At 41.8% G+C, this 25,561-nt stretch overlaps 1 protein-coding gene across 1 annotated transcript in view; it reads right to left on the bottom strand.

The window, feature by feature from the left end:
* The window catches only part of ANTXR1 (ANTXR cell adhesion molecule 1), a 278,540-nt gene that overhangs the window by 4,054 nt on the left and 248,925 nt on the right, over positions 1–25,561 (bottom strand). The gene's annotated exons all lie outside the window — the stretch shown is intronic.

Genomic DNA, 25,561 nt, shown 5'->3' with positions numbered 1-25,561 from the left:
GGGAATAGACTTAGTAGAAAAAGACAGGTTGTTTACCCTCTCCAAGGTAGCAAGAACGAGAGGGCACTCTCTAAAGTTAAAAGGGAATAGATTCCGTACAAACGTAAGGAAGTTCTTCTTCACCCAGAGAGTGGTAGAAAACTGGAACGCTCTTCTGAAGGCTGTTATAGGAGAAAACACCTTCCAGGGATTCAAGACAAAGTTAGACTAGTTCCTGCTAAACCAGAACGTACGCAGGTAAGGCTAGTCTCAGTTAGGCACTGGTCTTTGACCTAAGGGCTGCCGCAGGAACGGACTGCTGGGCACAATGGACCACTGGTCTGACCCAGCAGCGGCAATTCTTATGTTCTTATGTACTAAGTATGTTAGGCAGTTAACTTGCAGATTAGTGTATGGTAATTTCTACCGTACAAGTACAGTAACTGTTTCTGTGTTGGGTTAACAATTAGCATCTGCAAATTAATTCGTTGACAGTGTTTTGTGCTAGGGGCAGTAAAAAGGCAGGGCATAGTTGGATAATGGGCATAGAGAGCAAACAGCAGGTACCACTTGCCACATATTGGGTGCTAACTGGCACTTGTGAATTTGGTGCAAGTCCGCTTAGTGCTTCCTAAACAAGAGATGCTAAATGCATCTGCGCTAATTGTGACCAGAGTACCATGCGCTAATGACCATTTTAAAGAAGAAAGACTAAAAAGACATGCTGGGCATGCCCCAGAAGTTGTTACATTAGATTTACATTTACTGTATTTACAATATAGGCAGTCCCCGAGTTACAGACGCCCGACTTGCGTGTAACTCATACTTAAGAACGCAGTAATGATGCATGACCACATTAAGAACAGTGTGTGGTTATGCATACTGTACATTAGAGGGAACACTGGTTGGGACAGTTGGCCCTTATATCAGCTGGGAGCAGAGGTAAGCAGCAAGAATCTTAAAATCTACAAGTTCTAAGCTACATACAAATCTGACTTAAGAACTGCTTTAAAAACATAACTTGTGGAGTCATTCCAAGATGGCCGTGGTACAGAAGTGCTGAGAGGATCGCACCTGAACCGCTCCACTCAAAGTCTTTTTTCTGATAACTATTGCGGCTCGTGTAGCCTACCTCCAGCGATGCCTAAGAGGAGAGGCAGGAACGCCGTTAGTGCCTCATGACGCCCCGATGTCCCGACCTTTGGCACCATTGAGCAGTGCCTGCGGAGGATGCAGGGAGCTTCAGTTGTAACGCTGGGAAATAGCCCGCTGAGGGCGCCTGGTCACGACGAAACCAGAGTCACGTCTCCTGGGCCAGACACCATGCTCTGTCCCGACGTGCCAGCCCCACCCCCGCAGCCCCGTGTTACCAGCTCTCCAGGGGAGGAACTCTCCCTAGATGGGGGAGGAACTCTCCCTAGAGGGAAGTTTACCGGAGAGTTTGGAGACAGAGCCCCTGGTTCAGGGTGTCTCTGTGGGAGAAACCGGGGGAGTGCCAGCTACCGGAGGTGAAGATATCCTAACCCTTTCCTGGAGGACCACCAGCCAGTCGGGTTTTCAGGATAGCCTTAATGAATATGCATGAGAGATTTGCAAATAATGGAGGTGACAGGCATGCAAATCTGCTGTCTATATTTTGCACTATGGCTCCCTTTTACTAAACCGCAATAGCGGTTTTTAGCGCAGGGAGCCTATGAGCGTTGAGAGCAGTGCGGGGCATTCAGCGCAACTTCCTGCGCTAAAAACTGCTATCGCGATTTAGTAAAAAGGGAGGGGGTATATTTGTCTATTTTTGTTTGGTTGTTACTGAGGTGACAATGCATAGTCATCTGTCTTGCCCTCTTTGAAAAAAATCCCCTGGAATATGAATGATAAATAACATTTTCTCTGCCTTTCAGTGTGCTTTGTGTTTTTTCTTAAATTTTATTGTTGGTAGATCATTTTGACTTGGTCATTTTAAAAGTAGCTTGCAAGCCCCAAAAAGTGTGGGCATCCCTGCTTTAGACATTCTGCTTGGCTGAAGTAGGCCTACTTCTTGTGCTAATTACATCTGAGCTCTGTTTTGAGGTCTGACTAGGACCAGACCTCGCTAACTGGTTTAAGAAGACTTTTGCAGTTTATATTATGGGGTGTGGCACTACCAGCTCTAGGCCCATCTCAGGACTTTTTTTTTTTTTTAAATCAAACCAAGACTATTTCCTGTATACTCTGCCCTGTGAAGTAACCAGGCTCTGGGCGTTTTTGTTTTGTTTTGAATCAATAAAAAGCTTTTCTGTACTATTGGTGGTCATGTCTGGCTGTGTGTGTGCAGACCCAGAGCCCGCTCGTGCTGTTACACAGTGATAGAAGAAAGACAATGAGCATTAGATGCTTAAGGTCAACAGAATGAATGACCTCGGGGTTAGTTGTACACAGCTGAGTTGACTCTTGATTTCTGTGCTTGAAAAATATTAAAGAAAGCCACTGTTGTTTTAGGAAGAAGTCCCACATATGCAGGAAGCGAGGATGTATGTGTGATATGTAAAGAGGAGAAAGAATAGCTCCTGACTAATTCTTGTGCTTAGCTTATAAGGCCTCAAAAATGAATTCAGTATCTGAAGGCCATGAGATTAAAGATGTGCTCCAGGGATACAAGTGAAAGTGCACATGTAATAATAATAATAATAACTTTATTCTTCTATACCGCCACAATCTTGCGACTTCTAGGTGGTTTACAATCAAGAGTGCTGGACATTCAGCGAAATATAATAAGTAGATATTCAGAGGAAATACAGAGATCAGAGACCTCAGGAGGCAATAGTATAGAAATACAATTTGCTGAGCGAAAATGTAATATGTACATTTTAGTAGGTAATGTCCGACAGGACCTGTTGGGGATAAATAGCAAAGTAAAGTTACGATAAGATGAAGATAACAGATTATATTCATAACAGTGCTGTAAGTTCAGGTGGAATAGGGAGGGGGAAGGGAGAGGGAGAGCGGGTCAATTGTTTAGGTATTTCTGGAACAGGTATGTTTTTAGGCGTTTCCTGAATTCCCCGAATGTAGTGGGCGAAAGCAGTTGGTCTAGGTCTTTGCCCCATAGGACTGCTTGGTGAGAGAGAAGGTGTTCGTGGTGTTTTTTCATTTTGCAGCCTCTAACTGGAGGGGAAATGAGTTTTGGGTGTGTGTTTCTCTTGAGTTTGTTATTAGAAAATGCGAAAAGGTCCGTTATGTACTTGGGGGTCAGGCTTTGAAGCAGAGGCAGGCAAATTTAAACCTTACTCGGGCTTCCGTTGGTAGCCAGTGCAGCTGCCGATAGTAGGGTGTCACGTGGTCGAATTTCTTCGTAGATGGAAGGTTACATGGAAGGTTATGGGAGGAGATATGTTAATTTGATAATGTCATATGTAGGCATAAAAATTTCAAACGAGGCAGGATTTTCTGTCTTTTGCTTCTTCTCTGCCAGAGGTACAAGGGTTATTGGTGTCATGTACAGTTGGGACATCATGTTTGAGAAGATCGAAGGAACTAGGCAAGAGTGTGACCTGCAACTAGGTGGCTGGATACGTTGACAACTACTATGGGGATGACGCTGGAGGACCTCATTGGACTAGCACTTGACCAACTTCTTTCAGGATGTTTAACTCATCTAGCACACACACACATTTACTTAGGGGGGGGAATTTGGAGGGCTCATCATACACAATAAAGGGGATTGTAATTTATCATTATGTGCACAAATCAATTCTTTAGTTTAAAAAAATGTTATTTTTTGCCGTGGAAACTTCGGACTATTAGACCTTACTTACTTTGATTTTAACGTCTTTAGGCTTTTGGTACAATCATTAGTTCTAAGTACTTCAGATTATTGTAATATTGTAATATGACCTCCAACATTGCCTCTCTGATATGAAAACTTGGATGTCAAACAACAAACTTCAACTAAACGCCACTAAAACAGAACTCTTATGGATCAGGAAAAAAAGCACCAAATTCACACGTCCTACCCTAGCATGGGACTCCACTCTACTAACGGCAACAGATCAGGTACGCAGCCTAGGAGTAACCTTAGATGGACACCTATCCCTATCTACCCACATATCCCAAGTAATCTCCACCTCCTTCTACTACCTCCGCCAACTGAAAAGGATCAAACCCTACATCTCCACACCTGACCTCGCCCAACTCCTCTACGCATATGTCCTCTCCAGAATGGATTACTGTAACTCCCTATTTAATGGACTAACCAAAAATAATCTCAAACGCCTCCAACGTGTCCAAAATGCAGCTATCCGCCTCCTACACAACCTCAACTACCATGATCCCGTCTCCCCAGCACTCCGCGCTGAACACTGGCTCCCAATTAGCCAGCGCTGTGCTTTCAAGGCCCTAGCAGTAGCCCACAAGAGAATTTATGCCACCACCCCCTCCTACATAAAATCTAAGCTTCCCATCTACACCCCCACTCGCACCCTCCGCTCAAAATCGGAAATACGCCTATGCATTCCCCCTGGAAGGTCCCTCCTCTCAGAAACTGCCCGCAAACGATCCTACAGCCACTTCATCCCACATCTCTGGAATAAACTCCCCCCCCAACTCAGGCAACAGAACTCTTTATTGACATTCCGTAAAATGGTAAAGACCCTCCTCTTCAACTAAAGGTCTCCCTCAGTCTACACCCCCCCCTTAAACCCCACCTCTCTCTTCTCTCCCCTATTTAACTTCTCCTAAATTTCAGTATAGTCCTCTCTTAGTCTGTACTCTGATAAATTGTCTGTACTCTGAAAAATTGTTTGTACCCTGATAAATACTGCACAATCTTGTATGTCCAAGCATCTAAACCTATTGTACATCTTATTTGCCTAATTACTTCTACTGTGTATGTTTACTTGTACACCGTTCTGAGCTACTGGGAGAACGGGATATAAATCTAAATAAATAAATAAATAAATAAATAAAAATAAATATTTAGCTACTTGCAAAAAAAAAAAAAAAAAAAAAATCAAAAGGATGCAAATCATTCAGAACACAGCTGTCCAAATGATATTTAATTTGAAGAAATTTGATCATGTATTGGAATATTATCAGAGGCTATATTGGTTGCAAATTGAAGCAAGAATATTATTCAAATTAGGTTCTATTTGTTATATGACATTGCATGGTCTACCTACTTCCTTGATCACTTTAAGTTTGTTAACAGAAAGCGCTTTACTCCTGATTCCAGAGTATTTGCTTTCCCTTTGGTAAAAGGTTGTTTATACAAATAATTTTTTTAAAAATAGAATCCTTACCAATCAGGCGGCTTTGTGGAATAAGAGCTTTGGTAATTTGATTTTAAGTTCCAACTCCTATCTAATTATTAGAAAATTGATAAAAACTTATCTTTTTGATAAATTTTTTAAATAATTGAATTGTAATTCACTGTGAATGCATAATATTTTAGTATTGTAAATCGCACTGAAATGTAAGGTAGCTGTGGCATACATATGATTTGTGATGTTATGATGAGATGTGTATCTGGGCCTTTTTATATGAAGTTCACTGCAGTGCCCATAGGGTGGAGCTGTGCAGGGATGTATTTGTGGTCAGTCTACTACAAATACTGGCCCCCTCCTACATCCCAATGGCTTGTTTTTTCTGTATTTTTATTTTGAATGTGTTTGGGTTTTTTTTTTGGGGGGGGGATTCTGAAAATTGTTCAAAAAGATAGATCACTGAACACTGAACAAAAGAACATAAGAGTTGCCATACTGGGACAAACGAAAGGTCCATCAAGCCCAGTATCCTGTTTCTAATGGTGGCCAACCCAGATTACAAGTACCTGGCAAGATCCCATGGAGTAAAACAAGTTAGCTCAAGCACATCTAAGAAATGGCCATTTTCAAAAGAAAAAGACGTTTTCTGTTTTGAAAATGGTCATGTTCGCTATTGGATTTTTGTTCGTGTTCCATAAAATGTCCAAACTTTGGATTTGGACATCATATCGAAAACACCCCTCTGTATGTTTTTATGAATTCTTTACAAGTACATTTTAGGATGCTATGAAAAATTTTGCTTTACGTTTTGCTGTGTGCAAATTAGCATTCTCATGAAGTGAACGAGATGCTGAGTGTATTAAGACCGAGCTGCATGGTTCTCCTCTTATAAAGAAGACATCTAGGATGCCTTGGGAAGAGGCTTATATTACTCCAGCACTAGCTTGAATTCTAAGCTATAGGAAACCCCAAATTTCTCTTCCATCACTCTCTGGTAGTGGACAATGCTGGTACTTCCCATCACTGATGAGATTAAGACCAGCTCCCTCCCTGCTCCTGAATCCCTCTGTCTTTAGTGACATGATGTGCTTTAATACAGTATTTACACATACTGGGAAAGGGTTCTGATTCCAGGATCCAGACAGCCAACAGCATTTTCTATGATGAACAAACTTTGAAATTTTGAAAACTGATTCTTCTCTTGTCAACTTTTCCAGAAGCCCAAGCCCGAGCTTCTCCTCCTGGAGGGATACAGTGGATAATTAGCTCCAAAGACAGTTTTCCATTCAGCCTGGCTGAGCATCTAGTTATTCAGGAAACGTGACATGTCAGTTTTATAAGGTCCTATAGTGTGTTGTGACATGAGTATATGAGATTTTTCCCCTTAGTAACTGGATTAAAAATAGCTGCACTAATTAAGTCCTTATGACTTCGACTCAGTGATGTTAGTGGCAGTCCTTGGTTACTATTTGTGTACTGTATATGGATAAAGTCTTAAAAGTTTGTATCACTAAGCTGGTCCCTTCCTATGCATGTTTCAGAGCTCAATACCTCTCGTTGTACCGCAACACTGCACCATTCAGCCATGACACATAGTAAATATTCAGCAATATAATTACCCTTCTAAGATAATTACTGATCAGCACTTACACTTCTATATGGCAGGCCATTCCAATCTGTATTATATTATTACCAAATGGTCGTAAGCACTGCCAGAATATTTTAATTGACTCCATTCACTTTAAGGTTCGGGGTCATTTCTCTAGAGCTCTCTGGTAGGGCCCTAATGAGACATCTTAGCAGAAAATATTACCTGGCACTGCTGTTATTTACAGATCCTTGTATTTCATTATGGGCTATTAAACGTCTTTACAAGCGCGTGCTGGTAGTTCAATGACTATCAACACAAACAGCAGTGTACTCTCTGCAAAACATTTGGTGGTGTGTTAAAGGCACCGCCTACCAATTCCCAGTTGCCCAGGAGAAGGAAATATTTTCCTGTTTAGTAACCAGTTATTTGCTGACAGGTGTGTTTTCAAAGTCAATTTGGTTTCATTCGTTTTGGCATGTAGATTATTTTTCCACTTGTAATCTGTCCAGCTGTCTGATAACATGCTGCTTCATGCAAATAACTTCAGAATTTACTGTAAGCAAAACCAGCCAATTTTATGCCAAGGTTATGGTTAAAGGTACCAGCATGCTGTTGTGTTTTGCTAAAAAATAAAAAAAAAATTACACCGTGAGAGACAACATACTAGATTTTCCCTTTCAGAATGAATTCAAATTCAGTTGGCATGCTCTGAGGCAGCAGAATGCCAGAGTCAGCCTGGGTGAACAAGTTGTGACTGCCAAATATATCTTACTGTTCAAAACCTTAGTTTCGTACCAAATGGAAAGTCGGGTATTCTCAAACTGGTAAGGTTTCATGACCATCCTGAACACATACCTAGATCTGCAGACTGAGGCTCCAACAACTGACAGGATCAAGTTATACAGGGTGCCCACAAAAACACTCCTTAATGGTTACAAAACCAAGATTTATTGGAATATTCTTTCACCTTTGAGGCTACAGTTTCATCAACTCATAAAGTTTCATATGGTATCTGTTGGTTCCATACACTCGATGGGCGCCCCCACCTGTTACTCTGCAAACATCAATGCGATAATAAAGCTCGTACCAGACTCTCCGATGCATATCCGGCGCGATTGCGTTTATAGCTTCAGTAAAGCGTTCTTGCAGATCATCCATAGTTGCGGGTAGTGGAGGTCCGTACACTCTGTCTTTCACATACTCCCAAAGGAAAAAGTCACAAACAGTAATGTCCAGTGACCTCGGGGGCAACTTGAGGACCACCAGGTCATTTTGTCATGTTGCATTGTCTGAAGGTTGTAATTTCTGCACCAATTGCAGCTTATAAGGGTGAAAGTGCAAGCGATTGTGTAAGATCTTGCTAACCGTGCTTTTTGGGATTTGTATTTGCTGTCATCTTATTTGTAACCATTTAAAATCTAGGAGTGTTTTTATGGGCACCCTGAACTCAAATCAAATATAAAATTCAAGAAAAACAAGTTGGAAAAGTACATGCCTTGAGAATTGCCCAAAGGTGTATTATACTCAATGGGTGAATGCTGTCGACCTGAGACTTTGTGGATCGTGACTGGGTGGCTATGAGTGCAGGCGGGGAGTTTGGGGTATGGGGAAGTGAGGTTTATGCGAGGGTAGTGAAATGTAATTGTGAGTGGACAGGGATTCTGAGTGCTGGGTGTGTCTGTGTGAGGCGTGAGTGCAAGTGCAATGGAAGTAGTGAATGAAAATAAATTTCACATATATTCATTGTGGAAAACCTGAAAACCAGGCTTGGTTGTCGACCTCGAGGAATGGACTGAATGACTCCTGGTTTAGAGGATGTGAGGGTGAGGGGGATTTGCAGGGGTTCTGAATGTGAGTACAGGCCAGGTGTGAGTGCAGGAAGGTATGAGTGATGTAAGTCAGCTCCTCCCTTCCTTTTTCTCTTCTCTTGCCTTACTTCCTTTTATGTCCCCTATTGACATCATCAACTTTAGCAAAATACATTGCAGCTTATGTTTATTTATATACCACTTATATCTTAAGTGGTTTTACATTTAGGTACTTTATCATAGTTCCCTATCTGTCCCGACAGGGACAAACTCTATCTTGTGTACCTGGTGCAATGGGGGAATTAAGTGACTTGCTCAGGGTCACAAGGAGCAGTGAGGGATTTGAACCCACAACCTCAAGGTGCTGAGGCTGTAGCTCTAACCACTGCACCCCACACTCCCATCTTACAGACAACAGTTATCAAGATTGATTGTTTTATTTTTCCTGAAAACAAAGCAAAAGGAAAACAGAAAAAACCTTGGTAAAAAAATGCCATATCCTCCCCCTCCCCCCCCCCGCCCTTACCAATGAATAAAATATGGCCATCCCAAACTATCATTGAGTCCTCCCTCAATTTAGGACTTTACCTTAAAGCTTTTAAGCTAGTTGTTCCCTGTGATTCCACAGTGAGTTTATCCCAGGCCTCTGGACCTGTTACATCAAATGTTCTTGCCCTCTTCTTAGGGTTACCATATGACTCCAGAAAAAGGAGGGTGGATTGAGTCATCTGGGTTTTACTGCCATTGAGAGCAATGTAAGTAAAACCCAGATGTCTCAATCCTTCCTCATCCCTACTCTTCTAAGCTGCCTAATTTTCACTGCCTAATTTTGCCTCTCGCCATGAGAGGCACATCCTGTAGGCAGTCGGCTGGCGCCTCCCCTCCTCCCCAGCATCTCACTGCACGCCTGAAATCTCACGCGGCACACACAGTTTGCGATACACCATGCACGATAAATAGGAGCCCTTGTCCAAAACGCTGATCTGTCAGCAGTAGCATTTTGAACTTCCATCTGTAAGTTATTGGCAGGCAGAAGTATTTTAAACCAGTTGCAATCTCCTGACAGGTAAAGATCTTAGCTCATTGCCTAAAGCACTACAATAATCTAATACACTGAGAATTGGTGAAGGCGTCAGGGGCTATACACCCTTTTCCTTGAGAAGCACTGAACTGAATGGATCTTTCATAAAGCAAATAAAGGACAAATGCATCATGGAAGCAATCTATTGATCAACTGACTGCAGAATCCAAATGCGCACTCAGTATAACAACAGTGGGGGTAATATTCAACCGGTGGCAGTCAGCATTTCATTAAACGCTGGCCGGATCCTATCTGGGTACCAGCACTGAATTTCCAAATGTGTTTTTTTTCAATACATGATACCAAAATTGGTTATACTGACAAGATACACCATGCAATTGATACTGGACATGATAGGCCCTTCCAACAGAATTACTGTAGTTTCAAGTTTATTAGGTTTTTATATACCGCCTATCAAGGTTATCTAAGCGGTTTTTACAATCAGGTACTCAAGCATTTTCCCTATCTGTCCCGGTGGGCTCACAATCTATCTAACGTACCTGGGGCTACGGAGGACTGAGTGACTTGCCCAGGGTCACAAGAAGCAGCACGGGGTTTGAACCCACAACCCCAGGGTGCTGAGGCTGTAGCTCCAACCACTGCGCCACACACTCCTCCTGTAGGGTTTCACTGCACATTTATGAAGCATTTAAGCAGCCTGTTTTGAGCCCAGTGTCACAAGGTGTATCAAAACAGAGTGTAAGTTCCTGGCATCACCTGCAGTCTAGATACAGAAACCATTGAATACAGGTGATAGTGTGATAGGACCTGGGAACAATGGGGAATTCCAGAGAGAGTATGACATCACAGAGCCTGTGAGCAGCTGGGGATCCAGAGCATAGCATGACATCACAACAATATGAAGTCACAGGGAATCTAGGTGGTAGTGTACAATCGTAGGGACTGTGAGATATGGGGAATCCCAGGGATACTGTGATATCACAGAGCCTAAGAGTGGCAATGAATCTGGGTCTGGCAACACAGTATTTGAGCAACAGTCTATAGAGCCTTAAAATAATGCTGGTCAGCCTTTTCTAATTAAAAAAAAGAGAGAGAAAGCTATAGATTTGATTAATATAAAAGGATTAGGTAAAAGCTACTGAGTTCCATAATAAGATACCCTGTACTTTGGAAGGGAACCTTTCCAAAGTATTTATTTATTGGGACTTATTAACCATCTTTATGAAGAGAGTCACCCAAGTATGGTATCCACTGTCAACGTTTACGCTTCTTTTGAAGTACAGAAACTAACGTGTTTTTCTCCAATCACCCTTGTCCTCTGGAGAAAGACAGAACTGCTGAAGGTCTTTTAACTCTTATTAATCAAGAAACACTAGGGCCTTCTTTCCTCTTATCAGCAGAGCAGGTAACGAGGCTGCAAATAAGACCGGCAAAGCTTCTACTTGTGCAGAAGGGAACACAGCAATGACATGAGAGCAGTCTAACCCTGAAGTCGAACAATTCCACAGCCATCTTTAAACAAATCCTGATTCAGCACCTAGAATTTTTCCTGCTGCCAAAAAAGAATTTCATCTGTAAATGTTCACTTCCTTTGAATTAAATGTCCTAAACATCTGGAATATACATAAATATCAAAGTCTCTGGAGTAAAATTAGGGAAGGGCAGCAAAAAGAGAAGCTGCACAGCTGGGAGACATTCATGTACACTACTACATTAATGTGTACATGACAGACAGAGTAGGTGCTGTGTGAAGGAATGAATATCCTTGTGTCCTTAAATTACACAAAATGGCCACAAACTTGTGCCAGGCATCTCTAAGAAAACAGCAGATTTTAAAAACAAAGATTGGTTTCTGGAAGTGATAGCCACTATAGATAGGATTACCAGATGTCCGGGAAAACCCAGACATGTCCTCTCTTTGGAGGATTGTACGGGGGAATTGAGGGGGGAGGAATTTCCAAAACTTGGCCGTTTGTCCGGGTTTTGGAAGCTCGGGCTGCATCTGAAGGGCTTCCGAGCATCCATGGATGAAACTTGACGTCAATCACGTCACATACACACATGCTCGGAGGCCCTCCAGATGCAGCTCCAAGCTTGGGGAAGAAGAGATGAAGTTTTTTGTGAGGGCAGAGCAGGGGGCGGAATGAGGCAGGGCTGGAGGTGGAATGGGGTGGGGCTGGGAGTGGAGTGGGGGTGGGGCTGTGGGCGGGGCAACATGTCCTCTTTTTTTTTTGTCAACAAAATCTTGTAATTCTAGCTGTAGGGTATAAGTAACCATTGGGACATGTGGAGGGCAATTCTATGATAGTGCGCCTCACTGGTGCTATGGCTGAGGTAAGTGATGGTGCCCACTTTCCTTTATAGAATACTAGTGTAATAGGTAAAATACACACCTGTAATTTAGGCACCAGCACGTACCCCAGCCATAGAGCTGGTGTAACAGACATAGGAAAATGATGGCAGATAAAGACCATACGGCCTACCCTGACTGCCCATCCTTACCATCGACCATCCCTCCCTCTTCCATCAAAGCAGCTCCTGATTGGTGTAACCGTGACTTTAGTACCAGGAAGAGGTGGTCGGAAAATGTGCCCGGTGTCGTAAGTACAATTTAAGCAGCCGCCAGCGCCCCAGCTGCCCTCTCCTGCCTTCGATCAGCTGAGAAACCGTATTTGCGGTTTTTCTAAATTTGCAGGTATTCCTGGAATGGAACCCCCGCGAATTTCGAGGGAGTACTGTAATGGACACCGTGTATGCAAATTCAATATGGATATTCTGAAAACCTGACTGGCAAGGGGGTACTCCAGGACTGAGTTGAGAAACACTGCTCTAGACCACTGCCTACTCTGCCTGATCACTAAGCTGGTCATGATTCTGGTTCAGGGGTATGCAACCCCTGCTGGGAAGTAGCACAAGCCAGTCTGGATATCTGGCTATCCACAATGTAGATTCCTGAAATATACTTCCCATACATTTGGATAAGGATTGGTCATCTAGCATTAGATTCATTTCCCCACTCAATGTCCTTCAAGAGTAGAGGTGTGTCTCTGATTTGATATATTTAGAAACATAGAAACATAGAAATAGACGGCAGATAAGGGCCACGGCCCATATAGTCTGCCCACCCCAATGACCCTCCCTTACCTTTCTCTATGAATAGATCCCACGTGTCTATCCCATTTGGCCTTAAAATCAGGCATGCTGCTGGCCTCAATAACCTGAAGTGGAAGACTTTTCCAGCGATCAACTACCCTTTCAGTGAAAAAGAATTTCCTGGTGTCCCCGTGCAGTTTCCCGCCCCTGATTTTCCACAGATGCCCCCTTGTTGCTGCGGGACCCTTGAAATAGAAGATATCTTCTTCCACCTCGATGCGGCCCGTGAGCTACTTGAATGTCTCGATCATGTCACCCCTCTCTCTGCGTTCCTCGAGTGAGTACAGCTGCAACTTATCCAGCCGTTCCTCGTACGGGAGATCCTTGAGTCCCGAGACCATCCTGGTAGCCATTCTCTGGACCGACTCCAGTCTCAGCACATCCTTACGGTAATGCGGCCTCCTGAATTGCACACAGTATTCCAGATGGGGCCTCACCATGGATCTATACAATGGCATAATGACTTCAGGCTTACGGCTGACGAAACTCCTGCATATGCAACCTATGATTTGCCTTGCCTTGGATGAAGCTTACTCCACTTGATTGGCAGTATGATAACCTTTGGGTTCTTTTATCTTCCCCAAATCCTCCTTCTTTCCTTTTTTTTTCTGTTGTGTGACCTGCCTTCACCTGAGCAGATGTACATTTCATTTTCTATGGCCGCACAAGTATAGGACAGTTATACTGTTTCACAGTCAGAATGGAAGAAAAAGTTCCCTGGCACAAGCACATATTTTTAATCATAGCTTGGCCTGATTTTCAGCTATATAGCTCCGACTTGCCATAGTGGGGCACCCTTCTCTCTTTCATATGTGCTTTGCTTAACACATCAATCAGGTAAAATAGATTAGCCTGTAAAATAAACGTAGCCATTAATTTGGGAGGGAAATTCTAACTTAGTGTTGCACCTACTACAGAAATCACCATGTCTTGTGGTCTTTCAGCAACTTATTAGAAACAGCTGTGACTGCTGGTAACCTCATCCCATCTTCAGGTCTCTCTGTGTAAGCTGAGGCAAATTTCACAACTTTTCTATCAAAATTTCTTCGAATAATTTTCAAAATAGGCTTGTTTGTGCTTGTTATTTTGTTTTCTTGCAGTCAGGATGACTATAACACTGTCTGTTTTTCATAAAGAGGTTATGCATGCCTCTTTATAAAGGAATGCAGAAGCCTTGTCAAGGAAGACATTACCACTGATTGATAGGAAACATACCCCACCAAAGCAGTAATCCTCAAAGCAGAGAGCATTTAAAGCCCTCATTCAAAAATGACTTTTCCCCCCTAATCTGTGCCTTTAGGAAAAAAACATATATATTAATTGAATAAGAAGGCTCTTACTGTCTGGAGAGCAAAGTTCATATTATTTTGTCCAGTCAGGACACTGAGAGGCAACAGTTTATGAATGCGGTTCCTAAAACCAGAAGTGCACAGTTCTAGTCCTTCATAATCAAAATCTTGCCTGGTCTTCAGAATAAACAAATTAAGCAGATGTAACCTGCATCTTAAACTAAGGGCTCCTTTTATCAAGGTGCCCTACGGGGGTTAGCGCGTCGGAACATTTCATCACGCGTTAACCCCCGCGGCGCACCAAAAAACTAACGCCCCGTCAATGGAGGCGTTAGCGACTAGCGTGGCAGGCGGTTGAACGCGCGGTATTCCGCGCGTTAACCACCTACCGCAGCTTGATAAAAGGAGCCTTAAATGTGTGTAAATATATCTCACAAATATTCATTTCAGCTGTTCTTAATACCAGATACGCCTTTCCTTCCCTAGGGCCTGATCTTATTCCTGCACTGTGATACAAGAGACCTGTATTTTAGGTTCCTGATCTTTGGAGCTTGTGGGGCTGGAGTACGTCAGGGAGATAATGCAGTCAGGTATGGAGGGTAGGGGGAGGGGTTGTGAGTGGAAGTCCTGAAGGAGGCTTTCCTTCCCACCCTCACCTGCCAAGGCACTTCTACCTACCTCTGGCTGTCACATATTCATAGAATCAACTTGGTAACTAGGAACATAAGACCTGCCATTGCGGGTGATTCCAAAGGTCCTCCAAGCCCAATATCCCGTTTCCAAAAGTGGCCTATCCAGATCACAAATACCTGGCAGGATCCCAAACAATAGATAGACTCCATGCTGCTTATCCCAGGGAAAATCGGTGATTTTGTCCAGGAGCTTGTCCCAACCTTTTGAAATCCAGCTACTTTAAGAACTTTTACCACCTCCATTTGGCAATGAATTCCAGAGCTTTATTATGTGTTGAGTGAAAAAATATTTTCTCCAGTTGGTTTTAAAATATACAGTATTTTATATCATCTTAACTCACAAAAAAATTCCTCATCAATGCTGTAGACCAGTGGTCTTCACTGCTAATAAGGTGGGGGCCATTTTGGATCCAGTAGAGATTAGGCAGGGCTGGATCAGGGAGGAAGAGGAGATCCCCCCTTTGATATCACAGTAAACAACGTCTCTCCAGCATACCTTCCTCTCCCTGTTTCTCCCTCCACCCAGTCTCTCCCATCAACCCTGGTTTCCTCCAGTAGCTTCCACCCTTTCTTTTCCTCCAAATGAATTTTCTCCAACATCACCTTTCTCTCTTCCAGTTCTCTCCAGCTTCCTCTCTATCTCTCCTTCCTTTCCCCTCCTCTTCCCCATTTCTCTTCCAGCAATACCTTTGCTCTCTTGAACCCCCTCCCCACCAGCATCCTCTCTCTCTTTCTTATCCTTCCTGGTTGCTCCCCTAAGTATCCTCTATGCTCTCTCTCCCCTGGTTTCCCCTACTCCCAGCTCCCCTACTCTCTTTCTTTTCTCCTATCTACTGGTTACCCCCAGCATCACCTCTCTCTCTTCCTCTCAGGATCTCTTTTACTTTTTTTGTACTTGAATCCACCTAGCAAATACTCTCTCTCTTTCTGCACTCTAGTTCTCCTTCCCTGACCAGAAGAATATTAGAGGGACAGGTTCCCAACAGAATCAAACTGCTGTCAGAAGATATAATAAGAGATTACAAAAACTTAAGACTATGAGCCCACCAGGGACAGAGAAATTACCTGCAGATAAAGTGTGCAGTGTATATTTTTAGTGCAAAAAAATTTGACCATGTAACCCCTTTCCTCAGAAAAGCTCACTAGATACCTATTTCACATAGGATTACTTTTAAAATACTACTTCTTGCTTTCAAAGTCCAATCTAATCACATTCCATCATTTATAGATAGGTGCTAATCCCTTATGATTCACATAGGACATTACGCTCTTCCCAACAATATCTTTTAGCGGTCCCTTCAGATCGTCAATTATTTTATGATACAACATGTAAAACAATCTTTTCAGTAATCGCACTCACACTGTGGAATGCTTTACCTCTGACCCTGAGACAAGAAAAGAATCTCAACAACTTTAAATCTAATCTCAAAACATTTCTTTTCAGAGATGCTTTTGAGATTTATACTTAGGGCTCCTTTTACGAAGGCGCGTTAGGGCCTTAACGCGTGGAATAGCGTCTGCTAAAATGCCGCGTGCGCTAGCTGCTACCGCCTCCTCTTGAGCAGGCGGTAGTTTTTCGGCTAGCGTGCGCTATCGCGCGCTTATCCGGTGCGTGCGCTAAAAACGCTAGCGCACCTTCGTAAAAGGAGCCCTTAGTCTTCCTTATTCAAAAACCTAAGACATTAGGCCTTACATTAAAGATCCCCTATACTCCTTTTGTTTTTTGACTTCCCTTTCTTTTATTTTAAGCAATGTATCCTCCCCATTTGCCCTATGTGTATCATGTTATGTCCATATCGTAACTGAATTTGTTCCCTCTATTTTATTTTTAAAACTTTTTAGTACTTTGTATAAATTGGAAACCGCTTTGCTTATAAAAGCGGTATATCAAGACCCAAATCAACTTGAAACTTGATATCTAGTAGCGCTTTAGAAATGATTAATAGTAGGTCATACAATCACTTATCCCTGTTGGCACAGGATCTAGCAGCAACATGCTCCTTGTTTTTGGGTTATAGTTCTGGCCTCATGAAGGGCAGAACCAAGTAAGCAAACAAGACCCTTTGATTGAGCCTGCATAGGCTGATGACCCCAAAACTGAGGTTTGACTTCTACAGACCAATCTAGAAGAAAACCTCTGACAGATAAGCTCGTTATAAAAGGGTCTGACTTGGGCTCTCAGTTCTTATACTGAAGAACACTACTTCTCTAGATAATAAGTCAAATGGTAAGATAATAGGTGACTTGCCACCTGGGATAAGAGAAGCAAGCATGTCCTAAATCACCAATTTAATCAGCAACAGATTAGCGGCCAGGTCAAAGCAAGGGGACATTTCACTTCATTCATCATCCCTTGTTTCATTGAATTAATTTATTTCGGAAGACTTGTATTGGTTGCAAAAATAACAGCATCCTGCACTGATGAAGAATTGCTTATATACAATATTGAGATTGGTATTGTTTATCTTTAATGAATACATACTGAACAAACTTACTATACTTAGATTGAGACATATAAAATATGATAACATTAGAAATAACATTTTCAGAGTGTCAGGTCCCAGCCTCTAGAAAGCTCTCCACAGTTACATAAGACTACAGGCTTTCCTAATCATATTCAAAACTGAAACAAAGAGGCAAAGGATAGTTAAGAGGGAAATTCATCAAGGGGCATTAACCGATTTAGCATGCACTAACTAGGTTAGTGCATGCTAATGATTAATGCGTGCTAAACGCTAAGGAGCCTGAAATATTCCTTTTACGAAACTGCGCTAGCAGTTTCTAGCGAGGGGAGCCGTGCTGAATGGCCCACGCTGCTCCCGATGCTCAATGAGCGTCAAGAGCAGCGCGGGCCATTCAGCACGGCTCCCTGCACTAGAAACTGCTAGTGCAGTTTCATAAAAGGAGGCTTTAGTGTTTAGCACATGCTAAATCGGTTAGCATCTCTTGATGAATTCCCCCCCTAACTAATGTGTCAAAGATTATAAGGAGCATCAATGGGATTTGAACCTGACTTCCCTGATTCTCACTCCACTTCTATTCCTCTACTCCTTAATTTGTTTTCACACTTAGGCAAGAGAGGAACAGGAATGACAATAAGTGACCTGAGTCTGGCTATCTTATTTTGATATTCTGTTGATTTTATTACTGTGTTACTGTTTACATTTCACCGCATCTATAGTATATTATTACCGATTATATTCTGATTATGTTAAATATTTGATTACTTGGGTTGGTGACATGATTAGTAAATGTATAGATCTGATCATATATATTTGTTGGTAATTCTTTAACAATTTAAAATTTAGATTTTTTGCACTCTTTTACAATACATGTTGAATATTCTTTATGCTATACTTTTAAAACCAATAGGAGGAAATTTTTTTTTTCCACTCAGAGAATAGTTAAGCTCTGGAATGCGTTGCCAGAGGATGTGGTAAGAGCGGATAGTGTAGCTGTTTTTAAGAAAGGTTTGGACAATTTCCTGGAGGAAAAGTCCATAGTCTGTTATTGAGAAAGACATGGGGGAAGCCACTGCTCGCCCTGGATCAGTAGCATGGAATATTGCTACTCCGTGGGTTTTGGCCAGGTACTAGTGACCTGGATTGGCCACCGTGAGAATGGGCTTGATGGACCATTGGTCTGACCCAGTATGGCTGTTCTTATGCTCTTACGTGTGCCAAGTATAGGACAATCAAGCCATTGTAACATCACTGATGAGGCTAGCTTGGAAGCACTGTGGAATGAGGCATTATGACATCACAATCTCAGTTCTGGAATGTTGCTGTCATTGGGGTTCCGGAATCTTGCTGTTCTCTAAGATGCTGGAATGTTGCTACTCCTTTGGTTTTGGCCAGGTACTAGTGACCTGGATTGACCACCGTAAGAACGGGCTACTGGGCTTGATGGATCATTGGTCTGACCCAGTAAGGCTATTCTTATGTTCTTTTCATGAACGCTGCTGTAGTCAAGTACTAGTCTAAGTATTATGCCTGATACTTTTATGCATATGTTGGTAATTCTTACAGAGGTCCCCATTCATTGAGTCACAGAATTGCATTTGAACAATTGCCCATTGTTCAGTACAAGCATTTCCCAGTAGGATTCAAAGCTCTTGCTAAGTCACTTCATCACAAAGTTTGCATTCCTTATTGTGAGATATTGTGCCAATATGCTTATTTTCTTACTATGAATGAATAGTTATAGCACACATTTTCCAGTTTTGCATACTGAATGACTAGAAGACTCTTCACTGTAACCTTTTTTACATGATTAGGCTGTTCTGTGATTTCAAGCCAGTGATGCTGTCTTTCCAAATAATTGCCAAGAAAGCTGTCAAGTCGGAATGTTTACTACAGAATTTGAGACCAGGGAAAACCATTTTGCTCGTAAAATTGGAGCGCCCATAACAATATCATAGCATAATTTAACCACTCAGCGAAAAAGACCTAATGTTTAGACTATTGTTACTGCTCTCTCTTGCAAGTCGGTTAACTAAGCAAAACCTCTGCAAAAAATGAAAATAATCACCTTGTAAACTGGGCATTCCACTAGTGGTCTCCATTTCAGAGTATTCTGTGGCAACCACATCCTTATTAATATGCCATCAAGCACATTGTAAGAAATATATGATATTGCTCAGGTTTGGTTAATAATTCTGGAGACCGCGCTTTCCAAAAGATATAAACAGAATGGAATCGGTCCAGAGGAAGACCACTAAAATGGTCAGTGGTCTACCTTTTTATTTTTAATTGTGTCTGTTTGGTTGTAATCCACTTTGTTTAAAAGCAGAATATAAATAATAAACTATAAACTATCCAGAATGACATATAGCCCTAATCTCTTTTCTAGTGCAATAGGTGTGTAATTCTGGATAGTAGGGATGTACAAAAGCAGTCCTCAGGGATCACCCCTATCCCCTATTCTCTTTAACATCTACATGTCCTCCCTGAAGCTCCTCCAACTTTCCCGCCTTGAAACAATCTACACATACACTGATGACATCCTTGTCCTCATTGAAACAGACCAGATCCTCACCAACCTCCACGAGAACATTACATCTTGCATAATGAGACTCCACTCCTGATCCCTCTCGGCACAGATGAAACTAAATGAATCAAAAACAAAATTACTCTGGCTCGGCCCAAAGTTAGAACACCTGCCCACCATCTTCGCACTACCCACAGGCGCTGCTCTGCACCTTGAGTTCTCATGCAAGGTCCTTGGCATCACTATTGATTCTTCTCTCTCCCTCAATGACCACCTCAACTCCTTGGCAAAATCATGCTTTTTCAGCCTCCACATGCTGAGGAAAGTAAGATCCTACTTTCGCCAAAAACATTTTGCCGTCCTCGTCCAATCCATCATCCTCTCCAAATTTGACTACTGCAATGCCATTTACTTATGCCTAACAAAAAAAAGTCTTCAAAGACTCCAGCTTATCCAGAATACTGCAGCCAAGTTGATATTTGCAAAACGCAAATCTGACCATGTCTCCCCACTCCTGTCCAATCTTCACTGGCTCCCAGTGATTTCCAGAATCCATTTCAAATGCTCCTGCCTGGCTTTTAAGATCATTCACGGCATCCTTCCTCCCCTAATCCCACTATCCTTTAACTCCTCGAGTCCTGACACCACCAGACCCGCCCAAAGATATAAACTATCCTTCCCCTCTCTACGCGGTATTCTCTATGCAGGTAAACTGGGAAAATCTCTTCTCTTCAAAATCACAGGTCTCTGGAACGACCTTACTATCCCGTTGCGGAACCTGGGCTCTCTCCAACTATTCCGCAAGCAACTGAAAACTTGGCTCTTTTTTAACTTGTAATTCTATTTTCCCCCTTACTCTTCAATTCTATATATAAGCTCATGTAAACCTTTTCCTTTCTCTTCTTATATTTTAAGTTCTTGTAAACCGTGCCAAGCTCCACTTCCGTGGAGAGGATGCGGTATAAACTTAAGGTTTAGTTTAGTTTAGTTTAGAAATAGGGAAGAGAGAGTGGTGAGAAGATGCCAGACTATGGGGGGGAGCGGAGGGAAGAAGATGGGTGCCAGACCAATAGGGGTGGAGGGGGGGGGGGTGGAGGGAGAAAGAAGGCAGACAGTGGATGGAAGGAATTGAATGAGGAGAAGATGAGGAAAGCAGAAACCAGACAACAAAGGTAGAAAAAAGTTTCTATTTATTTTCTTTTTTTTGCTTTAGGATAAAGTAGTATATTAGTTGTGTTGATAAACATTTATAATCAAAGCCCTGCCAGCTGAATATTTCTTTCTCTAGTTCATCAGCCAGAACTTTGATTTATAAAATGACAATTATACAGAATATTGTTTCTTTTTATATTTTAATAAAATAAATTCAGTATAAAACTATTTGAGGCTTGTGTGGATGGGATCAGATGGTTTGCGGGGATGGGGCGGTGACGGGTACTGAGCTCGCAGGGATGGGACAGTGATGGTGACCGAGCTCATGGGGATGGGACGGTTATGGTGATGAGCTCGTGGGGACAGGACTGTGACGAGCTCGCGGGGATTGGGTGTTGATGGGAACAAATTTTTTTCTATGTCATTCTCTATAGCCTTTATTGGGTGTGGTAAGCAACCATCGATTGCTTTGAGAGCATTCTCTATGAGAAGTGTGGTTTCTTTAGGGGCAGAGTCCTGGGTAGTGTTGCTCGAGGAAATTTGTAGGGCAGCTACATAATCCACCCTTCATTCTTTCACAAAATTTTACAGTGGACGTGGCAACACAAAAAGACGCCACTTTTGGTTCCATGGTGCTCACAGCAGGCTTTTATACCCCACTCTAGACTCAAGAGGACTGCTTTAGGTCATCCCACTGGTTCAAGACTCATATGCCTTTTGCACTAGAAGTGAAGATTAGATTCTTACCTTGATAATCTTCTTTCTATTAGAAAGGCATAAAAGTCTTGAAGGCCCGCATTGTCAAATTTCAATTAGCCTTCTTGCTGTCTCACACATGTATGTATTTTCAGATGTTGGTGTCTGTTAACTGACAGATCTGAAAAATACTGACTGATCTCCCTGTTCCAATGACAAAAGCAAGAGACTTGACAGCTACAGTGTTAGTGCTGGGGCACTCAAGTAGGTAGCTTGTTTAATTCCATCTTGTTTTCAGTTATAATTATATTAGCATTGATTTGTTGCTTTTGACTTGCTGCAAATCAAAACAGAATTGGCTGGTCAGAGAGTACCCTGTTTCCCGCCTCCTTTTCTCTCCTTTTATAGAAATTGCCAACTGCTTTGATATGAACTGAGGAGATGGGGCACAACTCAGAGATGCAAGAGGCAGAGCTGAGAGAAAAAGGTAGATGATGCAGAGGGAGGGGCCTGAAAATTAATTGGAAGTGGTGGGAAACAAAGTTGAAGGCTCACCAAAGGCACCTATTACCCTTGAACTGGCCCTGCAAATCTGCTTTTAAAAGCTTGCAATCACATACTGTAGATTTCACAAGTTCTGCAGGTAATTAGTTCCAGGGATTGGCTGTCCTGCACCACCATAAGATTCCTGGATTTGTCTTAAATTTATTTATCACTGATGTGGAATAGAGAGCAGGGGAAAAGCCAGACTATGATCTCCTCCAATGGTAAGAAGACATGAAATTCTGATCGCTGCTTCTCAAATAAGTTATAGCGGAATTAGAAAAGGTACAGAGAAGGACAATGAACATGATAAAAGGGATAGGATGACTTTCCTATGAGAAAAGGCTAAAGCATCGAGAGCTCTTCAGCTTTGAGAAGAGATGGCTCAGGGGTGACATGATAGAAGTATATAAAATACTGAGTGGAGTGAAACGGACAGATATGAATCGCTTGTTTACTCTCTCCAAAAATACTAGAACTGTGGGCATGCAATGAAGCTACTAAGTAGTAGATTTAAAACAAACTGGATAAAATATTTCTTTATACAACATGCAATTAAATTCTAGAATTTGTTGCCTGAGAATATGATGAAAGCAATTAGCTTAGCAGGGTTAAAAAAAAAAACAGGGTTGAACCACTTACTAACAGAAAAGTCCATAAGCCATTATTAAGATGGACTAGAGGAATTCCTAGGATTCATGCACCAAATACAGGCTCAGTGAGAGAAAAAAAAATCAAATCAATATGAAAAAAACTCTCTTCACTGTTTTATTACCTTAATGTGGCATAATGTGGACTTTACCAATGAGGATAGTCCCGTTTTGGTTTGCAGGCTGAGTTTAAAATAGTTGGCAGCAAACAGGGGCCTGAGGTTTTTCCTCCAAATTCAGCAATTGAAGTGTTGCACCTATATATTTATGCCACATTAAGGTAATAAAACAATGAAGAGAGTATTTTTTTGTTATTGAATTCCTAGGATTCCCCTTATTCCTAGGATAAGCAGCATAAAATCTGTTTTTTTTTTTCTCCTTGGAAACTTGCCAGGTACTTGTGACCTGGGTTGGCCACTGTTGGAAACAGGATACTAGGCTTGATGAATCTTTGGTCTGTCTCAGTATGGGAACTCTTATGTTCTTATGCAATTGTAGTTTCAGCATAGATAGGGTTCATAGATATTCAACAAAAAAGGAGACAAAATATATCCCTGGAGGTTTGACATTCAAATTGATTTAACCATCCAGAAATGGATCTTAATGTTAACTACACTTAATTCCAAAGTTTGTTGGTCAAGTCAGATGCATAAAAGCCAATCCTATATTTATGCAGTTAAGTGTTGAATATTGCACTTAAGCACATACGTGATCGCTGGCTGTATAAACCCAGATTTTCAATGCAAGTGCCCGGACAAGGCCCTGCACTGAATATCTGGCCATAATGCTGATGACAGCCCAAAATACTCTCACTACTACCGGTATTGGCTGAATATAAACCCCCTGTATTTCTCAGTTTTTTTTTCAGAAACTAGTCTTTGGTTTTCTAGAGGTCTATTTGTAATCACCTTAATATAAGCCCCTTCCCTTGTAGCTTTTATTTTAGAAACATCCCCATATGTAAATATAAACATCTACTTTAACAAGGTGAGCTATTTGCATGTTGCAGCCTCTTTCATATCTGTAATAAGCTGTAAGCCTTGGGGGAGGGGGGTGGGGAAAGGTAGAGAGATTCCATTATGCTGAGGGGCAGAGTGTCAAGTGGGAGGTCTTCATCCCAGCCTAGCAGAGGCTGTGTGGGGGGATCAAATGTTTTTGGGTGACCAGGTGGCGACCGATTAGGTGCCTATCTTAATTAGTAAATTAGCTTCAATTCTGAGGTTTTACAAGCTAAAAAGAAATTAATTGGGTGATAGATGCCTGTCTTCTTAAGTGCCTATCGCAGGGCACCTAACTCCAAAGTAGTTTAGGGGCAGAGAAGGACTTAGGTGCTGCTAGTCATGATTCTCTAAAGGACTTAGGTACTTATAATTTAGGCCTGCAAAACCCTGGTCTATATTACAGGAACTTAAGTTTTAAGTTAGGTGTGATTCTGTAATAGACACCTAAGTGTGATTGATGAGAGATAGGCAACTATCTTTTTAGATGCCATTTACAGAACTTTCCCCTGGATTCCTTAGGTGGGGTTGGCTGGATATTTTGGGCCTGATTCTATAAGAGGCGCCTACATTGGGGATGCATAGTAATGCCTAACTTAAATCTGCGCCTAAGTTAATTGGTTTTTAATGGGTTAAATGGTGTGGTAATCCACCTATTAAAAACAATTATTAACTTATTAAAACAATTTATTTATTTTTAAAAATGTGTAGTCCTGAACCTATTTTACAAGAGACTCTACATTTGATAGAGTCTCTTATAAAGTATTCTGTGAATTCTCCATATCCTGACCTGGATGTCTGAGTTCCTCCATGCCCTTTCTACAATTGGGCTCTGGAGGACTGGAGAAGGTAATTTGTTATGTTAGAATTTTTAATACTAATTAAAGAAATGAGGTGCGTGAGATTTCTATTTCGTAAGAAAGGCAAAATATAAACAAGATGGAGTGAAATGTAGCTTCTGAAAAATGAAAATACTGTGTGACTAATATATCAGTGGTTGAGGCCAAGGGTTTCATAATGTTATTAAAACAAATCTGCTTCCAAGATTAGTATGTGTCCAAGACACTGCAGAGGTTCAGTTTTTCATAGTTCAATTTTAATTGATATACATAAGAACATAAACATAAGAACATAAGAATTGCTGCTGCTGGGTCAGACCAGTGGTCCATCGTGCCCAGCAGTCCACTCACGCGGCGGCCCTTAGGTCAAAGACCAGTGCCCTAACTGAGACTAGCCTTATCTGTGTACGCTCTGGTTCAGCAGGAACTTGTCTAACTTTGTCTTGAATCCCTGGAGGGTGTTTTCCCCTATAACAGCCTCCAGAAGAGCGTTCCAGTTTTTTTTATCACTCTCTGGGTGAAGAAGAATTTCCTTACATTTGTACGGAATCTATCCCCTTTTAACAATTCAATAATGAATAGGGAAGAGCGGAGAACAGACACAGCAGGTGGCCATGGTTACAGCATGTATCTCAAAAGTCAAATGACTAAATAAGAAGAAGGGGGACAGGGAACAATGCATTTGAAATGTAGGTAGGTCAAAATACTATATAGAGAATTACAGTAATTTAATCAGGAATAAACAAGCAACCAAACAGTTTTCAATTCTAGAAGGGGGTAAAGTGTGCAAAGCTGACCAAAAGTGTAGTAAGATTTCTTTACAAGGTTGGAGATATGAAGGTGAAAGGTAATGACACCCAATCTATAATGACACCAGAATCTTTTTTGATTCCTTCAGTAGAA

This window comes from Geotrypetes seraphini, chromosome 6 (assembly GCF_902459505.1).
Source record: "Geotrypetes seraphini chromosome 6, aGeoSer1.1, whole genome shotgun sequence".
NCBI classification, from domain to species: domain Eukaryota; kingdom Metazoa; phylum Chordata; class Amphibia; order Gymnophiona; family Dermophiidae; genus Geotrypetes; species Geotrypetes seraphini.
The sequence above is the reverse complement of the archived record's forward strand: the minus strand, read 5'-3'. Positions and strand labels throughout refer to the sequence as shown.